Here is a 24,903-nt window from a genome sequence, read left to right on the forward strand (position 1 = left end):
TGCTGTCATGGAGAGGGTGGAGACCTCTGCAAATAAGGGAAATACCTGTATTATTTTTTATAAATAGCATATGCACCTCAATTTACCTGTGTGATATTATCCTGGGTGGCTGCATAGAGTTAAATCAAAGGAGGCTGTTACGGAGAATCAACAGGAAACAACAGGCAAAATTAAGGTACAGTTCTGAGAATACCAAGGGTTCTAGGGGAAACAATAAAGAAGCTATTAATCGGGGAATGCCCCATGCCTGGCTTCAACTAGGCTCACAAGTTTACTTTCCCCAGACCTCAGTCTAGGGCATAATAAAACCTAAAAGATTCTGGCCTAGGGAAGAAAAGGCCGGAGAGTCCATGAGCACAGATAGGGATGCAAGGACAGAGAGAGAGAGAGAGAGAACATGCTGCAGAAGGGCAGTCTCCTTCTCCCAGTCCAGTGATGGAGGTAGCTGGGTTGAAAAGAACTTACTAAAGCTTTCAAGGCAATATTTTTTTGTTTGTTTTATCCTGTTACTCTAATGCTACATATCTGTGGGTGAATTAATAATGCTTTGTTTAGAAGAAGCTGTTTTTGAGTCATTTTAATCAGCCACTGACACAGGTTCCCAGAGAAAAAGGCCTAACCCAGTTGGGCCTGTCAGGTTAACATCGTTGGTAAGCAGGGGGGGAAACAGTCCCGTATGTATTTGTGCAAATACATAGGGAACTGCATCTGCTAAGTGCCATTTGTATAGGTCACCATTTTCTGTCACCACTACCACCAGTCACAGCAGTTATTATTCTACAGTAACTACAAAGTATGAGGTGCTGGGTTCTGTCCTCACTGATGACTCTGGTGTCCATGTGTATCATAGTGATTGATGTCTGCCTGTGAAATGAACTCTAGAGCTGCAGAGTTTTTCTCCCTAACAACCATGTCACAAAATTTGCACAGCAAGGTGTCTGAGTGTCTTACTTCTTGTGCTCACCCCTATTTGATAGTAAATTTGTGTGTCATGCAGGATGGTTTTTCCCCTCTCAAGAATGTATTAAATATACAAGAACCAAGAAAATAAATTGACCATCGCATGCAAACCTCTGATAGCTTCCACTGGTCCTGGGCAGAAGGTTACATCTTCCAAGAGCTGCAGATGAACAGTAAAGTGCCTGCCAATAAATTCTCTTTTTGTATTCAAAATCCCAGTCTTCTAAAGGTCAAAATCAAATTGACTAACTCATGAGGAGGGGCTATCTGATACCCGCAGCTAGGAGGCGGCACAAAGGCATATTTTGATTCTGAATAGGTAGCAGTTTCACTATAGTATATACAGCATTTTTCAGCTGGGCGCTGCACCACCAGTTGATTAGAGGCTTTTTGTGCTTATAAATGACAGTGAATTAATGTAGATCAAATGTTAGCAATAAAGGCAGATGACCTCCTCTAGTGACTAGGAGGAATTCAAACCAGTGCCCTACAAAGGAAAGGATTTGTATGCTATTAACAGCCTTTTCCCCAGGTCTGGAAAAGACAATACAAAAATTACAAATTTCTACCCAACTTCTGTGGAGAATTTTTTTTAAATTACCTATTTTTACAGATGGTTCTTTTTGTTCAATAGAAAGTACTCTAAAAGATCCAGGCTCTGTGTTTAAAACTCTAGCCCTTGGGACAGGCAGCTGAGGAGGTAAAGGCAATGGAAACTTTCAGCCAACTTTATGCTTCCTGTATTCTGAGGCCAGGCAGGGGCCCATGCTGGTGTAAGTTAATTTATAGTCTGTTTATCACCGCTCTTTTTGGGCCCTGAAAAGGAGAGAATAGCCATAGTATAGTGTACATCAGACACACCCCCACCCCCCACCACTGTACTCTGGGGGCTGGGAGCAGTGCTTGTGTGAAACCCTTAAACCAATTTCACACCAGCCAGAGAGACTTCCCTGCAGAAGCGATATTCTCAGGGGGCTCTTTATGTCCATGTTAAGGGCCTTATGTTACCAAAGTGGCCCAGAGCAGCTTTAGCATAATTGAGAATCAGGTCCCTTGTCTCTTCCATGGAATAGCAAATCAGCTAAAATTACAGGGAAGAGCTCTTTGTCAGATAACATCTAGTTAGCAGCATGCTGCCATGCTCCTCCTGCTACATACAGCAGCAGCTTCACCAGCCAACAGTTGTTGTGGAGTGACTAGTTCATTAGAAACTTTTGCTACAGATGGTGAATTGGTGCAGACCAAATGTTAGCAGAAGCCAAACCTTCTCTTGCTGTTCCTGTTCTAAAAGCAGAGGAAGGCCAAACCCTTTCTCATGGGCCTGCATTTACTTTACTCTGGCACGTAATCTCCTGAAAAGAGATGGAAAATATTATTATTAATTGTGTTTGTTATAGTGGTGCCTAAGGGTCAAGCAAGTATGGGGCCCCAGTGTGCTAGGCCCCGTACAAACACAGAGTAGCTGTGCCCTTACGAGCTTACAGTTGCCATAGACCAGACAGACCCAGTTTGGGGGAAGGGGTATAAACACACAAGCTGAGTGAACAATGCAATGGCATCAAATGTAATGGTAGTTCCATTATTTATTTTTTTGGGTGGTGTGATGAGGTGAATACCTCACAGGTGCAGAAAGAGTTAACATGACCCCGAAAGGCCAGTTGTGCTACCTGATGGCATGGGGAGAGGAGAAAACCAGGTTTAGCGATAAAGACCAGCTAGGGAAGGGCTGAATGGCAAGAAGTTTAGAGCAAAAGAGGACTGCAGACAGACAGACACACGCACACACTTTCTCTCTCTCTCTCTCTCTCTGACTACAGTCACTTCTAGGGTTAACGAGAAGGAAATCTGAGAGATCAAGCTCTGTATCCTCACCTGCGTAGGGGAGGCTGGAAAGTGGCCACTAGTGGTATAGAACAGCCAGCAGAGCAGGTTCTGTTGGGAAGTCCAGGCAAAAGGGCAGGAACTGGACTTACAGGGAAAGAGTCCGGGGAGGGAGGGAAGTAAAGTCAAGCCCATGGAGGGTGAAATTGTGTTTTTGTTTATAATTTTATGCTGGGATTTTGTTAGGGGATTCCAGGGGCGAGCCCTGTGAGTTCTGGCCCTGAAACAAGAGTGAAGCTAGAGAGGTTGCAGAAGAGAAGGTCTGAGACAGGCTGGGTAGGTAGAAGCCCAGAGAAACAGCAATAAGGAGTGGACTAGAGCAGATCATAGCTGCTGGTTATGAGGTCCCTAGACTGGAACCTGGTGTAGTGGGAGGGGACTGGGTTCCCCTACCAGCCCTTGGAGAAGGTGGCGTGAAGCCTTGGGAAGGGGAAACGGACCAGCCGAGAGCTTTGAGAGAAGGGGTGTGAGGACCACAGGGCTCAGACTTGGGCTGAAGACCTCTTGGTGAACTTAATTTGTTGAATTCCATTACCCCAGAAGGCAGGGGCTGAATTGCCAGAGTGAGTGACTGCCACTGTGCTGGAGCAACTGGTAGGGAGAGAGGCGCTACACCATGCCCAGCCAGAAGGAGGTACTCTAATGGTGAGTGAATACCTGCGCAGTTGGATATAATTAGTAGGGGATCAGCTAAATGGAAGGAAAAGGGAAGAGGGGCAAGGGGGGACAGGGTAGGAGCAAAGAGGGAAACAGGGTCAGGTGTGGAGAGACAAAGTGAGGTGAAATTCCCTTATGATAACCATGCTTACCAGGATGCCATGTGCACAGCGTCCTGACCAATGTCACAAACTTTATTTGGCTATAAAAAGGAGGATGTATAGTTCTGTGCTCAGTCATATGCATGATGTTTGACAACATGAAACTGAGACCTGTGAATGGTGGCTACTTGTTACATTTAATCCTCATCTGTGTATTATGTCTCAGCAGATTTACACTCCTGCTGGAGCATGGTCCTTTTTCAGTGGGACTGTTCAGGTGTGTAAAATTACACACATGCTTAAATGTCAGGGCCTTCTATGTGACATTTAATTTTCCATGAGAATTCTCTTGTTATCTTTTCCTCTTCTCCTGATAGTGCCAATCTAGTTTCATTGAACTAAGTCAGTTAATTTGGATAAGTGGTTACTTAGCCAAACTGAAAAGGAAACCTTTTCAGATTCAGCTGCTGCTGTATGTCACTAACACACACACCTACTATGCCTAGATACTTTCTTAGAAATGGGATGTTAAACATACTTTTAATTGATCCTTCTTGTGCTTAATTTGTTTGTACTTTGAGATCCCTTGAGCATGAAAGGTGCTTCATAAAACTAAATGCTGTTCTCTTAGGTTATTTCTTTATATAGTAATTTCACTTAATAAACACAATGTTCTTGCATAATTACTAATTACATGTTTCTACTGACTGGAGATTACAGAGCTGTTCTGCAGATTGGGTGTAAAAATAATTACTGTGTAAATCCTGTATGCTAAAGAATTAAGAAAAAAGGTGTTATTTGCTTTGAGCCAAACCCTGATGCCTAAGAAAGAGCTGGTGAAATAGAGTGGGATTCTGCTGCGGAGGGGGACAGGTTGCAGGGAGCTGTATTTTGTGAGGATACTCTGCTCCACCAAATTCAGGTGTGGTCTGGGGTGAAGTGGGGGAACAATGCTAGAGGAGACAGTGAGCTACTGGACCCCTACCTGCAGGAAGCTCTGGGTCTGCTGTTATACATAGGAAGCAGCTTCATGCTTCTCTGCACTCTGGGATGGGAAAGATGGCATTCTCCTTCTGGCCCCTTGAGACCTGCCCATCCCATTTACTTGTCCATGTGCTGGAAAGAGAACTTGTCCTTTGCAATTACATAGTACAGAATCAATTGGTTTCCTGTTACAAGCATAGTCCAATAATCAGGTCTCTGCTGAATGACAAGCAAAAATCATTGCAGCATTTGGTTGTGCGGGCATGTGAAACAGCTGCATGCTGATTGTATGTGAATATTCATCCGTGGGCATAACTCTTCTGAGCATTGCTTTAAAAGGGGATAGGAGTTAAATTATTAATAGCTATCAACTGCAAAAGAAAATTGTCAAACCCCCTGTATGTGTAAGTTAAATAGAGACTGAAACACTAAAATGAACCACTGACTTAAATTATCTCCTTGTACCTCCTTCCCTCCCACATGCAATCACAATGTGTTGAATTAAGGCCAAAGCAGTGGTCCAAATTATCTTTTGCACATTACTGAACTTTTTTTTATTAAGTGGTATTTCACTTATTTTTTGAATTCCCATAATATTTATTTTTTAAAAAGTTCCAGGATAAAACAAAAAATAAAACCATATCCCATGAACAATTGTCTGCTGCTCTGAAAATTTTTCATGGCACTTGCAGAAGTCCAGGTTTTGGGTGTGGGGGAGGGTACCAATAATAAAGGTAGCGTTGTCGAGCTTTTAGAACTGGGGTGGTTATGCATAAGGATGGCTGGGGTCAGTTCCTGACTTGGTGAAGGATTTGCTGTGTGACTCTGGGTAAGTCACTCAGCCTGTCTGTAATAGATTATGATACTCCTCAGGTAGGTCGGTGAGTAACCTGCAAGTCCTTATTCAATAATGTTTGTGCCATGCTTTGAGATCATGCTCAGGAAGGATAGACAGGGGGAAAAGGGAGGAGGGGTTGCCTTATATATTAAAAATGTACACACTTGGACTGAGGTGGAGATGGACATAGGAGATGGAAGTGTTGAGAGTCTCTGGGTTAGGCTAAAAAGGGTAAAAACCAAGGGTGATGTCGTGCTAGGAGTCTACTACAGGCCACCTAACCGGGTGGAAGAGGTGGATGAGGCGGATGAGGCTTTTTTTAAACAACTAACAAAATCATCCAAAGCCCAAGATGATGGGGGACTTCAACTATCCAGATATATGTTGGGAAAATGACACCGCGGGGCACAGACTATCCAATAAGTTCCTGGACTGCATTGCAGACAACTTTTTATTTCAGAAGGTTGAAACAGCTACTAGGGGGGAAGCTGTTCTGGACTTGATTTTAACAAATAGGGAGGAACTCGTTGAGAATTTGAAAGGTAGAGGAGCTTGGTGAAAGTGATTATTGAATCCATAGAGTTTGCAAATTCTAAGGAGGGTAGTAAGGGAGTACAGGCAAAATAGAGACAATTTGGCTTTCAGGAGGCAGGATTTGGTAGCTCAGAAGCTGATAGGTAACGTCCCATGGGAATTAAAGACTAGGGTGAAAAAGAACTGAGGAGACGTTGGCAGTTTTTCAAATGGGACACTATTAAGGGCCCAAAAAAGCAAGCTCTTCCGATGGATAGGAAAGATGAAATGTGGCAAAAAGACCACCTTGGTTAATCACGAGATCTTGCATGACCTACAAAATAAAAGGTTCATATAAAAAATGGAAACTATGGTCAGACAAGGATGAATATAGGCAAACACGGGCATGAGATTACTAAATAAAGAGGCAAAATGAAAGCAAAGACAAAATGCTCAAACTAGCTATGGGAATAAAGGGACAAGAGATTTTATCAATAATTAGAAGCAAGAGGCAAGACCAAGGACAGGGTAGGCCCACTGCTCAGTGAGAGGGGAAGAGAGGAAAACAGTAAATCAGGAAATTGGAATGCAGGTGCTTAATGACTTCTTGTGGTTTTCGTCTTCCACTGAGAAGTCTGAAGGAGATGTCTAAATAGTGATGCTAGGAGGTTTATAAGAAAATAAAAAAAGAAACAAGTTTAAAAATTCATTAGAAATTAGATGCCTGCAAGTTCACCAGGGCCTGATGTGAAATGATCTAGAATACTCAAGGAGCTAACTTTAGGTATCTGAGCCTTAAGCTCTTATCTTTGGAGAACAATATGGGAGCGGGAAGATTCCAAGGGATGGGGAAAAGGGCCAATATCCAGTGCCCCAATATAAAAGGGAATAAAAAACAATGCAGGAAACTAAGACCAGTTAGTTTAACTTCTGGTGCAGAGTAAAGATAATGGAGCAAGTAATTAAGGATCATCGCAACACTTGGAAGGTCGGTAGTGATAGGAATACCAGCATGGATGAAAGAACCAGTTGTGTCAACAATCCGATCGCTTTCTTTTGTAGGATAATTCTTGTGGATAAGGGAAAGAGGTGATGTGGTATACTTAGCTTTAGTAAGCATTTGATCAGGTCTCGCATGATATTCTCCTGATGAATAGCAATACAATTATAGATGGGACTATAAGAGGTGCATAACTGGTGGATAAGCTGTACTCAGAGATAGTTATTAATGGCTCCCATCCTGCTGAAGATAAACAAGTGGTTCCGGTCTGTTTGGGGGACAGGCTCTGCAATATCTTAGTCAATGACTTAGATATTGCACAGAAAGTTTGCTTATTAGTTTGCAGATGATACCAAACTGGAAGGATTGCAATGCTTTTGGTAGGAAACAGGGTCATATTCAAATGATCTGACATATTGCAAAAATGGTCTGGGTAAAGGGATGAAGTTTAACAAAGACAAATGCAAAGTGCTCACTTAGGAGGACAATCATTTCACATATTTACAGACTGGAGTAGACTGTCTAGGAAGGGGTACAGCGAAGGGATCTACGGGGTTATACTGACCACAAGCTAAAATATGAGTCAAGGTGTTACAGAGTGTACCTGTCAAAAAAAGCAAACGTGATTCTGGGATGCATTAACGGTGTGTTGTGCAGACACAGAGAAGTCATTCTTCCCTTCTCTGCGTCTGGTAGGCCTCAACTGTGAGTATTGTGTCCTTTCTGGGCACTGCATTTCAAGAAAAGGTGGAAAAACTGGAGGTGTCAGAGAGAGCAACAGAATGATTATAGGTCTTGAGAACATGACCTATGAATGAAGGCTGAAAGAATTGGGTTTGTTTAGTTTGGAAAAGAGAAGACTGAGAGGGGACATGATAGCAGTTTTCAGGTATCTAAAAGGATGTCATCAGGAGGAGGGAAAAAACTTGTTTACCTTAGTCTCTAAGGATAGAATAAGAAGCAATGGGCTTAAACTACAGCAAGGGAGGTTTAGGTTGGACATTAGGAAAAAGTTCCTAATTGTCAGGGTTGTTAAACACTGGAATAAATTGCCTAGGGAGGTTGTGGAATCTCCATCTCTGGAGATATTTAAGAGTAGGTTGGATAAATGTCTATCAGGGATGATCTAGACAGTATTTGATCCTGCCATGAGGGCAGGGGACTGGATTCAATGACCTCTCGAGGTCCCTTCCAGTCCTAGAATCTATGAATCTATGAATCTCAAAAGGAAAGGAACTCAGTTAGGCCAAAGTGTAAATAACATACTACTTTATCAAATGCCCAAATATAATTATTTAGGGGGCTTGAGTTAAAACCCTGGATCTGAATATGCCCAGACTTTAGGGATTTGAGATCCAGACCATGAAGCTTGCTGTGGTGAACGATTCCTAATACCTACTGAGCCTAGTTACTATGAAGATAACTCCACAAGCCTACCCTTGCAGAATTTTCTTTCTAGTTGTTCCATAGGGGACAGCATTTTCCTTCGTATTGAAGTGGCCATTGGGCCATCCCAGAGACCCCACAGATCCTGTATGATTTCTACAAGGACAGGGCCATCCAGGGGATGGCCCATACCTGCATGCAGGCTCTAGCTGTCCAGTGGCTGCACCAATACACCAATAGAAAAGCGCCAAACCGCCTGTAGCTTCCCCTCCAAAAGCTACCTTTATGGAGGGCTACCAGCTGTGGAATGGGGCTGTGGAAAGGTAATACAGTCTGACACTGTCAGCCTTTCTGGGTAATCTCCACGGGACTGGTTGGGGAGGAGGGTATGTATGTTCACCTCAACCAGCCTATCCCTTCTCTGACCCACCTCCTTCCTGCTTTTCTCCCCTTCATAAGGTCCAGAAAAAAGTGAGAATGCTGCTGCAGAGACAGTTGGCCCTCCCTTTCCATATAGGAGGGAGAAGTCCACAGGTAGGTCTTGACTGCACATTCAGGCCCTGTTTTTATATCACGTTATAGCATCACATTATTAGCAAATTGATTGAATACAACGATCATTAACACTCCCTCAGCTGTTCACCTGAAAGTCCCTAGTACTTCTCTTGAAGACACATTCCATAAGCTAGCCAATACTAAATGTTAGGAACAATTGGACTTTTTAAACGAACAATAATTTCTGAATCAAATAAACACATGAGAATGGATTATCCCCAGGAGATACTCTAAAAAGTAGAGCTGGTTGAACATTTTCCAAAACAACATTTTTCTGTCAGAAAATGTTTTATAGACATTGAAATATTTCATGGAAATGTTAATTTTGATGAAATACGGTTTTAAAAAAATCAGAATGTAGTATTCTGATAAGGTCAAAATATTCTACTTTCACGTTTTCAGAGTGCAAGTCTTTGATTTTTTTAATTTCAAAATGACTATATTTCAATTTTTTACTTTATATAAGGTAAACTTAAGGTCAAAATGAGAACACAATGTATTTATTTGCAGAGTTTTGTTTTTCATGAAGTTTCACAATTTTCTGTTCTGCTCTGGAACAGATTTTTTTTTTTTAATCACAGAACTTCCTGTGAAATGGAAAATCTGGTTCCCGCACAGCTCTACTAGAGTTTTGGGTTAGATACCTCCGACCAAGAAGCCCAACATAAGGAAGGAAACTGGGGAAGGCAAGCCCTATAGTATGGGTTATGGAGAGTATCATTGGTTCAAATGGATAGGGAAGAATCGTGAATTCTTTCTAGGCATATCAGTAAATCAAACTCATACCTCTATGTTATACATGAGCTGGAGCACTGTCAGTATTTGCAAACCAACTCCACAGGCTTCTCTTCACAAAGTCCATGAGAATTGAAACTTTTGAAGCTTGTTGAGCTCTCACTTTAAATGACACTGTTTACTCAGAAAAGGCAAGCTAATCTCTTCAGTGATTTAAAAAAAATTCTTGGACTAAGAGATTACATAAAAAAGTCAGCCTCCAGCAAATATTTATGGGAGAGTTATAAACCTATATAGAATCGTGTTTATAACTCTTAAAGCCACACTTAAACTGAGTGACACAGGCTTTAATTAATGAGTGGTTTGCTTTTATTTTCCATGTGTAGTAGAATATTAAACTGGAGTTTCTCATCACAAGAGATGTATATGCTGAAACAAAACCACATATGACACAATAAAATGCTAAAACTAATCAATTATGACTCATGCTACTGATTTTTAGAAATGTTTGAAATTATTATAAAATGACCCGAGAACAGATGGCTCCAAAGGGACTGTGATAGCAAGTGCATTATGAATAAAATGAGAGTTAGGTTGCCTAGTATCCTATCTTATAACAGGCTGATCCCCCCCTCAATTGGAAGTGGCCAAAAAGCATGACAATGTATGGGGTGTAAAGTTCCCTTTTTAAAACTTAAATCTGAAGGATTACAGCTGTTTTTACCTGGTGGTGCTTTATTTGCCAATCTTAAGCGCATTGCCGGTTTTTTAACCTCCCTCATCACATACATGCCTTGCCTTCCAAATTAAAGTCCTAATTTTGGAAAAACATACGCATATGCTTAACTTACTGCACTGTGTGTAGTTTAACTAAAGTCAATAGGACTACTCACAATGTGTTTAAGTTAAGTACATTCATAAATCTGTGCAGACCTGGGGTGTAAATAAAGACAATTTCACTAAGAATACTTTTTTTTTTTCCTGTCAAGCATTTCCAAATTCCACTATTAATCTTTTTATTATTCATGTACAGGATGAAGCCCCATTTGAGTAGCTCTCTGAACTAGTTAAGATTATAGCAAGGATATTTGATCAGGATTTGAGAGAGAGAGAATGATCCTTCAGATACTGCTGAGAGGATGGGTGATGCATGGTATCTGACATGAAGAATAACTCTAATAATATTGTGTTTACAATTGAATAGAATTCTTATCAAGGGGGCTTTTGGGGCCTTGACATGTCTGCAGAGATGAACTAGAGTCATTTAAGGTCCATTTCTTCAGCCTTTGTTCATGACTTAGTTTCACTGGATTCAGTGGACATAATCATGTGAATAAGTTCCACTAAGTCAAGTGCAAGGGTTGTAGAATCATATCTGTTGGTTGTTCTTAGTCTATTACAGTGCGATGGAGAGTCAATAGTAGTCTTTCCATTGACTTCAATAGGTTTTAGATCAAGCCCTTTAATCTGATATAATTTCCTTTTAAGGCCAGAGAAAAATTGTACCGTTCTCACCTGAGTTACCAAATGCATATGGACTAAAAGGTTGTGCATGGTGTTGCTTATATAGGCTGAGCTGTACACCCCAGCTGGGCCTCTCCCTCCTCCACTATGGTCAGAATTCTATTGATGATGGTGAAAATCAGAAATCTGGAAAAGCTTGATTAATTTGGATAGCAATAAGGTTCTGACCAGACTGAAAACATGTCTGTCCTGGAATGGATCTAGCTAGGGATCTGGAAGGTCAGTGGAGTACAAAAGGAGTAGTCATGGGCCTCTTCTCTCTCTTTTGCTGAAACAGTGGGCTTGTTTACCCTGTGTTTCTTCAGCTGTCACCAAACTTAAGCTCCCATGCTAAAGGACATTGCAAAGTGAATTGAGTTTCTGAACAGTTTGCCAACAGTTTGGATAAATTTTTCTCCCTCTATGCAATTCTGTACAACACAATCCCGCTTTCTCCGTTCTGGCACTGAAAAGCATGGCCTTGTTAGCATCAAGTTCTTGTCTCTTATAGGCTACAGCTGTCCTGATTGTGAGTTAATGTCTACTTATAATACAGAAGTCAGTAATATATGCAGCCATGCTGACCTAACATGACCTAGTTGAAGTAAGAACAGTTTTTAATGGCCAATGGGACCTTCCAGGTTATGTTCCTTGCTATGCTGATCTGTGAAAAAAAACCCCTCCTATCATGGTTTTTCATTGCCCTGCACCTGATTACATTTTGGTCTGCAAGAAGTGCCCCTTGGGGTAAGTAATATCAATTATACACCCCAGCCATACAATAAAAACTTGCTTCTCATATAGCCATAACATTTTTCTTAATCAAGCCTTTGTAAAGGTCTCTGGCAAGATGAAAGAACTGTCTCACTGACTGCAATGCTGAGACAAAGCATGACATCTTATGATGTAAAGATGACACTGAAAAATCAGGCTTATTGTCAAAGCACCTGGGTGTTTGTTCAGGTATATTGAGGGTACAGCTGCACTCAAAGGGGCTCTGTTTTGACAGGTGGGGACTTCTCAATGTATAGGGGCACATGTCCACCAATTAATCATTTTGGAGGGGAAGATCAGTACGGCTTTTTAGTATGTTCTCTTATATCTCGTGTGGCATAGTACCTGCCTCTCCTTTGCTAGCTCAGTCCTTCTTAGCCTTGGAGACACAGGCTTGGGCAAAGCAAGAACCCTTCCCAGTCGCGCAGGGTCTGGCTGGTCCCTTCTCAGTCAGCCCCTTGCTCTGTTTTCCTCTCCTCCTGGAGAGAGTGCAATCTGCCTTGCAAAAAGAGAGTTTCAGAGTTCAGCTGCTCCTACTCACTAGCAGCGCAGCTTCTTTTCTCCCCCCACCCCCACTTCCCTGTCAGGTAGGGTTTAAAAGGGTCTCCAGCAATTGGGGCCAGCTGAAACTAATTAGTTCCCTGGTAACCCCTGTTCCAGCTGAACCTTATTCCTGCATGGTTAAGCCTTCTAGGACTAATTACTACCTCTCTCCTGGTAGCTAATTGTCCTGAGTTTGCCACACTCCGATATCTTAGTTTTCCCCAGACTTTTCCCCTAATATCATGATTTTAAAACAGTAGTCCTGAGGTTCCCACCGTTCTTTATTTACAGCTAGATTTATGTACCTATCCTTTTGTCTAGTGGGAAAAGTCAGTGATTTCACATAGCAGGGTTTCCAGCTCTCAGAATCTGGCTAGGATTCTGAACCCTTTCACTGAATGAGGTGTCTTCAGGAAAACAGACAGAGCTGCTCCAAAAACATGGGGAAGGGAATAAGTGTGAAAATGTTTCATTAAAAATGTTAATGAAATTTGAAACACTGTCTTCAGCTCTGAAAACACAGCCTAGCTCCCCTGAAGTCAGTGGAGTAGCATTTTTTACAGCAGCTGAAAATCTGGACCATTATCTTTTGAAATTTTTAAAAAATCTTTTCCAGTGCATTATTGATGGTCACTTTTCAAACTTAATATCACTTAAATATAAAAATATGCTACTGCAACATTAAGGTTGTACCATTTAAATGAACAAACTGGGAAAAGGAAAAGGGAGAGTTACTTGAGTAACGTTACTGCAGCCTCACTGAACATTAGGTATATTACATACTGTATATTTTACAACTTAAGAGCATATGATACTACAAATTTAGCCAGAAAACAGGAATAGTAAATACTACCTGTGGCGCATGGTGGCCAGGTTAACTTTGATGTTGGAGTTGTATCACATTTTTTTATTTTTTTAGGGGAGGAGAATGGTCTCTATTAAAAATTTATTTATAATACTTTTAAGGGTTAGTAAATAGTTAATAATTGAATTGTTTGAATGCAACAGCTCAAAATGTTGCTTATATATATGTCTTATCCATACCTTCTACTGGTATGCTTTTAGCCATCTGTTACACATATTGTTCGTATCTGTAACGTTTTTTAAAAACCTCATAGTCATATATGAACCCTTTAGAAAACATCTATAAATAGAACTGTATACAACGTATGAGTCTGAGTGTTAAACTCTGCACTATTAGCGTTCAATTAACACAGTCTTTGGCATTTAATTTCCTAGGTTAGGGGCTTTTTTGAAAAAAAGGGGGGAAAAGATTGTGGAGGAATACAACACAGGAAAAAAAACTTTAAAGTAGAGTTATTCAGCTTGTACAGCAAATGTGCCATTTGTAAACTATTTGCTATGTACTTATTCATTTTGAGACTTTTACAGACTTTCCCAGCATTGCTAGTAGCACTTCTAATTTCCTTGCTGTGAAGCTATTCAGCTAGCCCTGCTGAAAAAGTTGTGGGTATGTCTTTTTTTTACAACGAGAAAGCTAACTCTCCTGTGCTCAAAACTCATCACAGCCATTTTTACTAAAGTTATAAAATAAGTAAAATTTATCAGTGGGCTGGAACCAAGTACAAAAAATTTCATCACATAGACTTGATCAGTTGGAGAGGCAGCAGCATATGAACAGAGTTGTGTTGTGTGGGGTGGGGAGGAGGGGTGCTGATTCTCCTTGCACTGACCCTGAGGTAAATAAGGAGCCTTGCAAACAGGGGCTGCTAACAGGGAGTTTTGCAAGGGAGTTCTACATGTGAAGGAGGAGCAAATACAGCACCCTTGGGGTAAGTGGCTGTCTGTAGTGTATGTTTGTGTTTGGGGGTTACTTGCTGTGTGCTGAGCTTGTGGTTGTCTGTCCTAGGTTGTTTGAAGGACTGTGTCCTGTGGCTGGCAGTTGGAAGCTGTGAGCTTCAAAGTAAGGTTTGAAAGCTAGAAGTCTCTGTTAATTGGTTGGGCCTTAGTCAGTTTGCGGGGCTATCAAGAAGGTCAGGGCTTTATAAAGCAGTGCACAAGTGACCAGGAAGCTTTGAGAACAGGGAGTTTGGAAGGGGAGTGGGAAGGGGTCAAGGTTCACGTGCTGTTCTTTAAAACCTGTAAACTAAACTACATTCAAAATATCTTCATTTAAACAAAACCCTTTCATTAACTAGGTAGCTGCAGGAGACAATGCAGGCAAAAGCCCAGCAGCAGAGGGGGGGCTATCCAGTTCATTGCGCTAAGTGCAGCTTGTATGATTACCTGCCCTGTCAGCGGGTGGCATATGTATGCATTCGGTGCAAGGAGCCCCTGGCCCTCAGAGACCGCGTATGGGCTTTGGAGGCCAGGGTGGCAGAACTGGAGGAGCTAAGGGAGGCAGAGAGGTATGCTGATGAGGCTTTCTGGAACACTGTAGAATTGTCCCACCTCCGCTCAGACAGCCCCTGCACTGTTGAGGAGGATGAAAGGCCCAGGGAAGCAGAGCAGTCAACGGAAACAGAGGGAAACCTTCCCATAGTTGGGACCCTCCTTCCAGATGGTGTCAGGGAATCCTTTCGCACTGAGGTTACCTCTCTGGGGGAGGGAACGCCAGTCACTAGGAAAAAGCAGGTGTTAGTCATGGGGGATTCAATCATTAGAAACATAGATAGCTGGGTTTGTGGTGACTGGGAGAACCGTATGGTGACTTGCCTGCCTGGGTGCGAAGGTTGTGGATCTCTCGAGGCATCTAGACAGACTTATGTGTAGTGCTGGGGAGGAGCTGGTGGTCGTGGTACGTGTAGGTACCGATGACATAGGGAAGGGTAGGAGAGAGGTCCTGCAGGCCAAATTTAGGCTGCTAGGGAAGAGACTGAAATCCAGGACCTCTATGGCGGCATTCTTAGAAATGCTCCCAGTTCCATGTGCAGGACCAGGTAGGCATGCAGAGCTGTAGAGTCTCAATGTGTGGATGAGACGATGGTGTAGAGAGGAGGGGGTTAGGTTCATTAGGAACTGGGGAAACTTTTGGGATGTGGGGAGCCTATACAGGAGAGATGGGCTCCGCCTAAACCAAAGTGGAACCAGGCTGCTGACACTTAACATTAAAAAGGTTAATGCAGTTTTTAAACTAGGAGATGGGGGAAAGCCAGCTGCTGCAGAGGAGCATGTGGATCGGACAGAGACTTCTCTTAGAGGAGAGTCTATTGATAGAGATTCTCTAGATTACAGTCAGGAGCAGAGGATGGAAGAGGATAATTGTAAGGGCCAGATCAGATGAGAAACATTCACATAAAAAAGAATCTGACACATCAGAAAAGGGCAGACAAATAAACAGTGACAAGTTTTTAAAGTGCTTGTACACAATGCTAGAAGTCTAAATAATAAGATGGGTGAACTAGAGTGCCTTGTGATAAAGGAGGATATTGATATAATAGGCATCACAGAACCTGGTGGACTGAGGGACAATCAATGGGACACAATCATTCCGGGGTACAAAATATATCGGAAGGACAGAACAGGTCGTGCAGAGTTGAGGGGGGAGTGGCACTATATGTGAAAGAAAATGTAGAATCAAATGAAGTAAAATCTTAAGTGAATCCACATTGTTCCATAGAATCTCTATGGATAGTAATTTCATGCTCTAATAAGAATATAACATTAGGGATCTATTATCGACCACCTGACCAGGACAGTGATAGTGATGATGAAATGCTAAGGGAAATTAGAGAGGCTATCAAAATTAAGAACTCAATAATAGTGGGGATTTCAATTATCCCCATATTGACTGGAACATTGTCACCTCAGGACGAAAATGCAAAAGACAAATTTCTCGATACTTTAAATGACTGCTTCATGAGCAGCTGGTACGGGAACCCACAAGGGAGAGGCAACTCTCTAATTTAGTCCTGAGTGGAGCACAGGAGCTGGTCCAGAGGTAACTATAACAGGACCGCTTGGAAATAGTGACCATAATACAATAGCATTCAACATCCCTGTGGTGGAAGAACATCTCAACAGCCCAACACTGTGGCATTTAATTTCAAAAGGGGAACTATGCAAAAAATGAGGAAGGTTAGTTAAAACAGAAGTTAAAAGGTACAGTGACTAAAGTGAAATCCTGCAAGCTGCATGGACCACTTTTTAAAGACACATAATAAAGAGGCCAACTTCAATGTATACCCCAAATTAAGAAACACAGTAAAAGAACTAAAAAAGAGCCACCCGTGGCTAACAACATGTAAAAGAGCAGTGAGAGATAAAAGGCATCTTTTAAAAAGTGGAAGTCAAATCCTAGTGAGGTAAATAGAAAGGAGCATAAACACTGCCAAATTAAGTGTAAAAAATGTGTAATAAGAAAAGCCAAAGAGAGTTTGAAGAACAGCTAGCCAAAAACTCCAAAGGTAATATACAAAATGTTTTTTAAGTACATCAGAAGCAGGAAGCCTGCTAAACAACCAGTGGGGCCCCTTGATGATCGAGATACAAAAGGAGCACGCTTAAGATGATAAAGTCATTGTGGAGAACTAAATGGATTCTTTGCTTCAGTCTTCACGGCTGAGGATGTTAGGGAGATTCCAAACCTGAGCCGTGGCTTTTGTAGGTGACAAATCTGAGGAACTGTCACAGATTGAGTGTCACTAGAGGATGGTTTTGGAATTAATTGATAAACTTAACATTAACAAGTCACCGGGACCAGATGGCATTCACCAAGAGTTCTGAAAGAACTCAAATGTGAAGTTGCAGGAACTATTAACTAAGGTTTGTAACCTGTCCTTTAAAATCGGCTTCTGTACCCAATGACTGGAAGATAGCTAATGTAACGCCAATATTTAAAAAGGCTCTAGAGGTGATCCCGGCAATTACAGACTGGTAAGTCTAACGTCGGTACCGGGCAAATTAGTCGAAACAATAGTTTAGAATAAAATTGTCAGACACATAGAAAATACAATTGTTGGCAATAGTCACATGGTTTTCTGTAAAGGAAATCGTGTTTTACTAATCTATTAGAGTTCTTTGAAGGGGTCAACAAACATGTGGACAAGGGGATCCAGTGGACATAGTTGTACTTAGATTTCCAGAAAGCCTTTGACAAGGTCCCTCACCAAAGGCTCTTATGTAAATTAAGCTGTCATGGGATAAAGGGAAGGTCCTTTCATGGATTGAGAACTGGTTAAAAGACAGGAACAAAGGGTAGGAATAAATGGTAATTCTTCAGAATGGAGAGGGGTAATAGTGGTGTTCCCAAGGGTCAGTCCTAGGACCATCTCTATTCAACTTATTCATAAATGATCTGGGAAAGGGGTAAACAGTGAGGTGGCAAAGTTTGCAGATGATACTAAACTGCTCAAGATAGTTAAGACCAAAGCAGACTGTGAAGAACTTCAAAAGATCTCACAAAACTAAGTGATTGGGCACAAAATGGCAAATGAAATTTAATGTGGATAATGTAAAGTAATGCACACTGGAAAAAAATAACCCCAAACTATACATACAATATGATGGGGGCTAATTTAGTACTACAAATCAGAAAAAGATCTTGGCGTCATCGTGGATAGTTCTCTGAAGAACGTCCATGCAGTGTGCAGACGGCGGTCAAAAAGCAAACAGGATGTTAGGAATCATTTAAAAAGGGGATAGAGAATAAGATGAGAATATATTATTGCCCTTATATAAATCGATGGTATGCCCACATCTCGAATACTGCGTAACAGATGTAGGTCTCTCATCTCAAAAAGATATACTGGGAACTAGAAAAGGTTCAGAAAAGGCAACCTAAAATGATTTAGGGTTTGGGACAGGGTCCCATATGAGGAGAAATTTAAAGAGGCTAGGACTCTTCAGCTTGGAAAAGAGGAGACTAAGGGGGATATTGATAGAGGTATATAAAATCATGAGTGGATGTGGAGAGAAGTAGATAAGGAAAAATTATTTACGTATTCCCATAATACAAACTAGGGGTCACCAAATGAATTAATAGGCAGCAGGTTAAAACAAATAAAGGAAGTTCTTCTTCACCCCCCTCACATAGCACACAGTCAACTTGTGGAATTCCTTGCCTAAGGAGGTTGTGAAGGCTAGGACTATAACAGGGTTTAAAAGAGAACGGGATAAATTCATGGAGGTTAAGTTCATTAATGGCTATTACCCAGGATGGGTAAGGAATGGTGTCCCTAGCCTCTGTTTGTCAGAGGGTGAAGATGGATGTTAGGAGAGAGATCACTTGATCATTACCTGTTAGGTTCACTCCCTCTGGGGCACCTGGCATTGGCCACTGTCGGTATACAAGATACTGGGCTAGATGGACCTTTGGTCTGACCCAGTAGGGCTGTTCTTATGTTCTTCTTATGAGCCAGTTCCATTAAAGCCAATGAAATTAGAGCATGGGGAGGGGAGAATCAAACCCAAATCAAACCAACACATCTATATTAACTGCTAATCATACCTGCTATAATAGTGATATAATTGTCAACATGTTTATGTATCATCCAGAAAAAATAGTAATGCCCAGCTAGAAGTATTCAGAAATTCACCTCTCTTGCTACTATGGGTCCAAAACGATCCTGATAAAATATAGAAGACCAGTGTTCTGTAAGATCTTCTCAGGGGCTTAAATCTTCTAGCCTAATAAACATGAGAAGAATACTATCATCCCTCTTACATTGTTCCATTGGAGGTGGAGGTAGGCTAATTGACTCCCACTCCCACTCTGAGGCCCATTCCCACAGCTGGCCCTTGTGGGAGACCGGTTCAATACATGCAGATGTCTGCAGCTGACCTGGTCCCTAGTTTGCCCCTTGCCAACTCTCTCCTGTGCCATAGCTTCCCTTTGGAACCATGCTAGGTGATTCTTCTGAAAACCTCGTAGCTAGAAAATTATTAGAGACCCCAACAGAGATGAGGATCCCACTGTAACAAACATTCTAAAAGTCTAATTATATAAACAAGAGAGCCAACGTGCAAGAGGGAAAAGACAGGCAAAGCAACTTGTGCAAGATCATACAGCAGGCTAATGGCAGAACCAGGACTGGAACCTCAACCCACGTCTTCTGATTACCAGTCCAGCACTTAGATTACACTATCTCCCAATTTCTGTAGCACTAACATTATGATATGCATCCTCCATGGTTCTTCTGGTCCTTCCTGGTCTCTGTGTATGGCTTCCAAAATCCATAGATCCCTTGTGTGGACCCTGGAGAATATGAGAACCGTGCCTACCCATTCTCCCAACGGGCTACCTTTAATAAGATAGAACGAGCCTGATTTGCTGTGAACCTCGAATTGTACTTCTTTGAATTAACAGGTTGATCCTATTTCTAAAGAGATTTCTTCATGTGTTAGCTGGCATGTCCCTGCAAATATTGGAAAAACAACCACAAATCTGAGTTTCACCCACAAATCTGAGTTTCACCAGTAATAAAAAATAAGGAAAGATGTTTTATGAACAAATAATGTTACATAAATGCGTGGACAACATTATTTCTAAATGAAGTTTTGGTGGGTACAGGGGTTAAATCCATATGTCCAAGTGCAGACAAGATATGACTTAAAAAACAGAAAAATGAGCAAAGTTTAGTGCTTTTCAGGAAAATGTCTTAGGAGAATTTGGGGGCATTTATGGTACTTTTGCTTAAGTGAGGAACAAATAAATCAACTTATTCATCTGCAGTTAGCAAAATACCTGCCCCAGGCAGCCATTATCATAGCTTCTGAGGGTTTTTTGGTTTTCTTTTTGTTTTGTTTCTTTGTTTTGGTATTTTTGTTTTTTGCAGTTTTTAGGTTACTTTTAACATAGCATAGAGTGCTTGAGATCCTTTTTTTCTTCTTTATCTCCTATTCCATCTTGCTTTTCCCCCTAAAACTCCACCTACAAGTTGAAGTTGGGAATTTAAAAGAAAACAACAACTCTGAAAGTAAATATGTTAGAGACGCAAAAACAAAAGCAATATAGTGTTCTCTCAGCATACAGTATCCTATTCAGAACATATGCCCTCTATATTTATAACTTCCCTTCTCTTTATCCCAGATATACCAATGCAGTGGCCAAATAAAATATCCAGTTCCTACTTTCAGCCTATAGTCTTTAGAGATTTAAAGCGTTTGCAAGGTGTGCATCATAGGGGAACTATTTATAACAGAATTTAAAGCTGTTTTGCACCAAAACAGAACAGAGAAGGTTGAGAGGTAGTGTAGCTGCCAAGATATACTGTGAGCACTTCATGCAGGGATAGGAAAAACTGTTCTCATGAAATAAGAATGCACCTAAATTTTAACCCTAACTAGACCCTCCCGCCAAACCCTTACAAACAACAGTGCACATGAAGCTTCTCATTCATGCCTGGAAGCAAGGGCGGCTCTAGGTATTTTGCCGCCCCAAGCATGGCAGGCAGGCTGCCTTCGGCAGCTTGCCTGTGGGAGGTCCCCGGTCCCGTGGATTCAGCGGCATGCCTGCGGGAAGTCCACTGAAGCCGCGAGACCAGTGGACCCTCTGCAGGCATGCCGCTGAAGGCAACCTGCCTGCCACCCTCGCGCCAACCAACAGAGCGCCCCCCATGGCTTGCCGCCCCAGGCACGAGCTTGGCGTGCTGGTGCTTGGAGCCACCCCTGCCTGGAAGACCCAATTCAATAAAGCACTCAGCTTAATTTCAATGGAACTTAACCGTGTTCTGAAGTTAAGCTGGTATGTAAGTGCTTTGTGGAATCGGAGACATGCTGGGAAGCTAAATATTCTCCTGGATTCCTTGCCACTGAGATCAGGAGAAGAAGTGAAAACTATCAGAAAAAGAGAGAGAGAGTTTGTGTGTAAAAGAGAGGACTTGACAATCCTCCCAAACTGATAGGATTCTCACCCTTGCCAGCATGACATTCAGTGTGGCTTTAAAACTATATCCGGGTATGAATGATGCTACTGGTTCTACTGGTATTCCCCATGTGAAGTATAGAGAATATCATAGAATCATAGAATATCAGGGTTGGAAGGGACCTAAGGAGGTCATCTAGTCCAACGCCCGCTCAAAGCAGGACCAATTCCCAACTAAATCATCCCAGACAGGGCTTCATCAAGCCTGACCTTAAAAACATCTAAGGAAAGAGATTCCACCACCTCTCTAGGTAACCCATTCTAGTGCTTCACCACCCTCCTAGTGAAAAACTTTTTCCTAATATCCAACCTAAACCTCCCCACTGCAACTTGAGACCATTACTCCTTGTTCTGTCATCTGCTACCACTGAGAACAGTCTAGATCCATCTTCTTTAGAACACCCTCTTCAGGTAGTTGAAGGCTGCTATCAAATCCCCCCTCATTCCTCTCCTCTGCAGACTAAATAATCCCAGTTCCCTCAGCCTCTCCTCATAAGTCATGTGCTCCAGCCCCCTAATCATTTTAGTTGCCCTCCGCTGGAGTCATTCCAATTTTTCCACATCCTTCTTGTAGCGTGGGGCCCAAAACTGGGCCCAGTACTCCAGATGAGGCCTCACCAATGCCGAATAGAGAGGAATGATCACATCCCTCTATCTGCTGGCAATGCCCCTACTTATACAGCCCAAAATGCCATTAGCCACTTTGGCAACAAGGGCACAGTGTCGACTCATATCCAGCTTCTTGTCCACTGTAACACCTAGGTCCTTTTCTGCAGAACTGCTGCCTGGCCATTCAGTCCCTAGTCTGTACCAGTGCCTGGGATTCTTCCATCCTAAGTGCAGGACTCTGCACTTGTCCTTGTTGAACCTCATCAGTTTTCTTTTGGTCCAATCCTCTAATTTGTTTAGGTCCCTATCTCTACCTTCCAGCGTATCTACCACTCCTCCCAGTTTAGTGTCATCTGCAAACTTGCTGAGGGTGCAGTCCACGCCATCCTCCAGATCTTTAATGAAGATACTGAACAAAACCGCCCCCAGGACTGACCTTTGGGGCACTCTGCTTGATACCGGCTGCCAACTAGACATGGAGCCATTGATCACTACCCGCTGAGCCTGACGATCTAGCCAGCTTTCTATCCACCTTATATCCACCATTCATCTAGCCCATACTTTAACTTGCTGGCAAGAATATTGTGGGAGACCGTGTCAAAAGCTTTGCTAAAGTCAAGGAATAACACATCCACTGCTTTCCCCTCATCCACAGAGCCAGTTATCTCATCATAAAAGACAATTAGGTTAGTCAGGCATGACTTGCCCTTAGTAAATCCACGCTGACGGTTCCTGATCACTTTCCTCTCCTCTAAGTGCATCAGAATTGAGTCCTTGAGGACCCGCTTCATGAATTTTCCAGGGACTGAGGTGAGGCTGACTTGCCTGTAGTTCCCCAGATCCTCTTCCTTCCCTTTTTAAAAGATGGGCACTAAATTAGCCCTTTTCCAGTCATCCGGGACCTCCCCCAATCACCATGAGTTTTCAAAGATATCAGTGTGTCTAGATCATTCAAAATGGAAATAATTTTTTAAATGTGAATTCTGTTTGCTGTAACCTCTTACCCTTCTGTACCTGAGACTGAGCTGCTAGAGCTATCCCTTATATCTATACATGAAGACCCAGGTGTAAAATCAAGATCCAGCAAAGATAAAGGAACCCTGTCCATTTCCACATTGGATAAACTCTTCTGCTTCAGTGATGAAACTCTTACAAAAAAAATTGAGAAATCTCTTTGGTCCACTATTAAGATTCACACTGTCCTCTGTCTCCCACCTACCTGCAAAACCCATGCGAGGAGCTATCCCTCTGCCTCAACTAGAGGAAGGAGAAGTGCACTCCCCCTACCCATCTGCTCCCTTTTAATTCAACCCTGTATACAACCATACCTTCAATTCATTCTTTTATCAAAACAAACTGTTTGATAAACAGCCGTTGGACTGGTGGAGGGTGGGCCAACATTGGTAAGCAGCACTGAGAAGTGAATCTTCAAATTTTAGGCTCCAGCTTTTTAAGAAGAATGATTCTTAAATGGTTAGAGAACTAGCCTAGGAGCTGTGGAACATGGGTTCAGTTCTCTGTTCTGCTTCAGATATCTTGTGTGGCATTGGGTAAGTCACTTAGCCTTTCTGGGCCTCAGTTCTGTATCAGTAAAATGGGAAGAATCACTCTTCCCTACCTTGAGTAGGGTGTTGTGAGGATCAATACATTCAAGACTACAAAATGGTTTGAGATCTACTCCTGAAAAGCACTGTTTAATAGCTAGATGTTGTTTGTTCTTAAAGGCGTCCAACTCTGCCGCCTGCTGCTGTTGGATGGATGGTGGAAGGATAGTGTGGAAAGTGATCCCTAAACCATCCCTATTCATGATCCCAAAACCATCTCCACTTAAGCACAGGCTTCTGTCCAATTTCCTTTAATGACACTTAAGCATGTGTTTAAATGTTTTGTTGACTAGAGATGGATTTAAGCACTGCTCTGTTAAATCAGGGTCTCAGTGAGCACAGATGCTCATGTGTTGTGTTTTTAATCTTTAGTCGTACCATCAACGAATTATGGTCAGTTTGAGTTCAAAGAGACTCTTCTTTTAAAAGAGCCTGTCCTCTTTCCAGCTGTACTTTTGTGTCTGGTTATCCAGTGTGAGTCATAGTGCATGAGACAGAGTACTTCTCACTCTTTTCCTCCTCACACTTTGTTTGGGTTGCTTGCATCACTTTTAAAATATTGATCCTAGCAGAGAGTATTGACTGCTTGTTTCAGTACAGTCCAGCGCAGCTGGGTGTAGCACTTTAACTCTCTTAGGCAAAAATGGGCAAACTCCCGCTGAGCCAGCCAGCCATTGATTAACATCAAATACTCACAGCGTCAAATGTCATTTGGTACCTAGCCTCCTTCGTTATTAGCCAGTGTCTGGTTCAGAAGACACAAGGATATAAGTCCAATTCTACATTACCCCTGCAAGGAGAGAGAGAGAGATTCAGCGATACAACACAATCCAGCTGCAGTATAAATGAGCAGTTGAAGCTTAGATGCACAGGAGCTGACGACAATTTTCTAAAGCTGGCTGTTGAACCACTCTCCACAGGTCTCTGCTTCAGGTTGTCAGTCACGGCTGACTACAGAATAATATGCCCTCCTTTTGATATCTGAATAAAATCGGTGACATTAGGCAGGATACTCTGTGCTTGGCCTCCTCGTAAGTATGGCAATCATAAGGGAATTTCCATCCCATTTCTTTTCATGAGCTTACACACCAAAGTAAATGCAGGCCCATTAGTAGGGGGCTGACCTTCTCTGGCTTTCAGAACAGAAACAGTAAGAGGAGGTTTGGCTACTGCTAACATTTGGTCTGCACCAATTCACCGTCATTTGTCAGCAGGGAAAGCCTCTAATGAACTGGTAGCAGATTCCCCTGGCTCCGGTGCAATTATTGGACAGTGGGGTTGCTGCTGTCTGTAAGAGGAGAAGCATAGTTGCCTGTTTCTAAGTAGCAGATTACAGGCTTTTCTTCATTGGTTTAGCTGATTTGCTTTTATCTGCAAAGACTTTTTTTTTAATTAGGCTTTTTCTGAAAAATGTGTCTCTATTACTAACACCAGTG

This window comes from Chelonoidis abingdonii, chromosome 15 (genome assembly GCF_003597395.2).
Source record: "Chelonoidis abingdonii isolate Lonesome George chromosome 15, CheloAbing_2.0, whole genome shotgun sequence".
Taxonomy (NCBI): domain Eukaryota; kingdom Metazoa; phylum Chordata; order Testudines; family Testudinidae; genus Chelonoidis; species Chelonoidis abingdonii.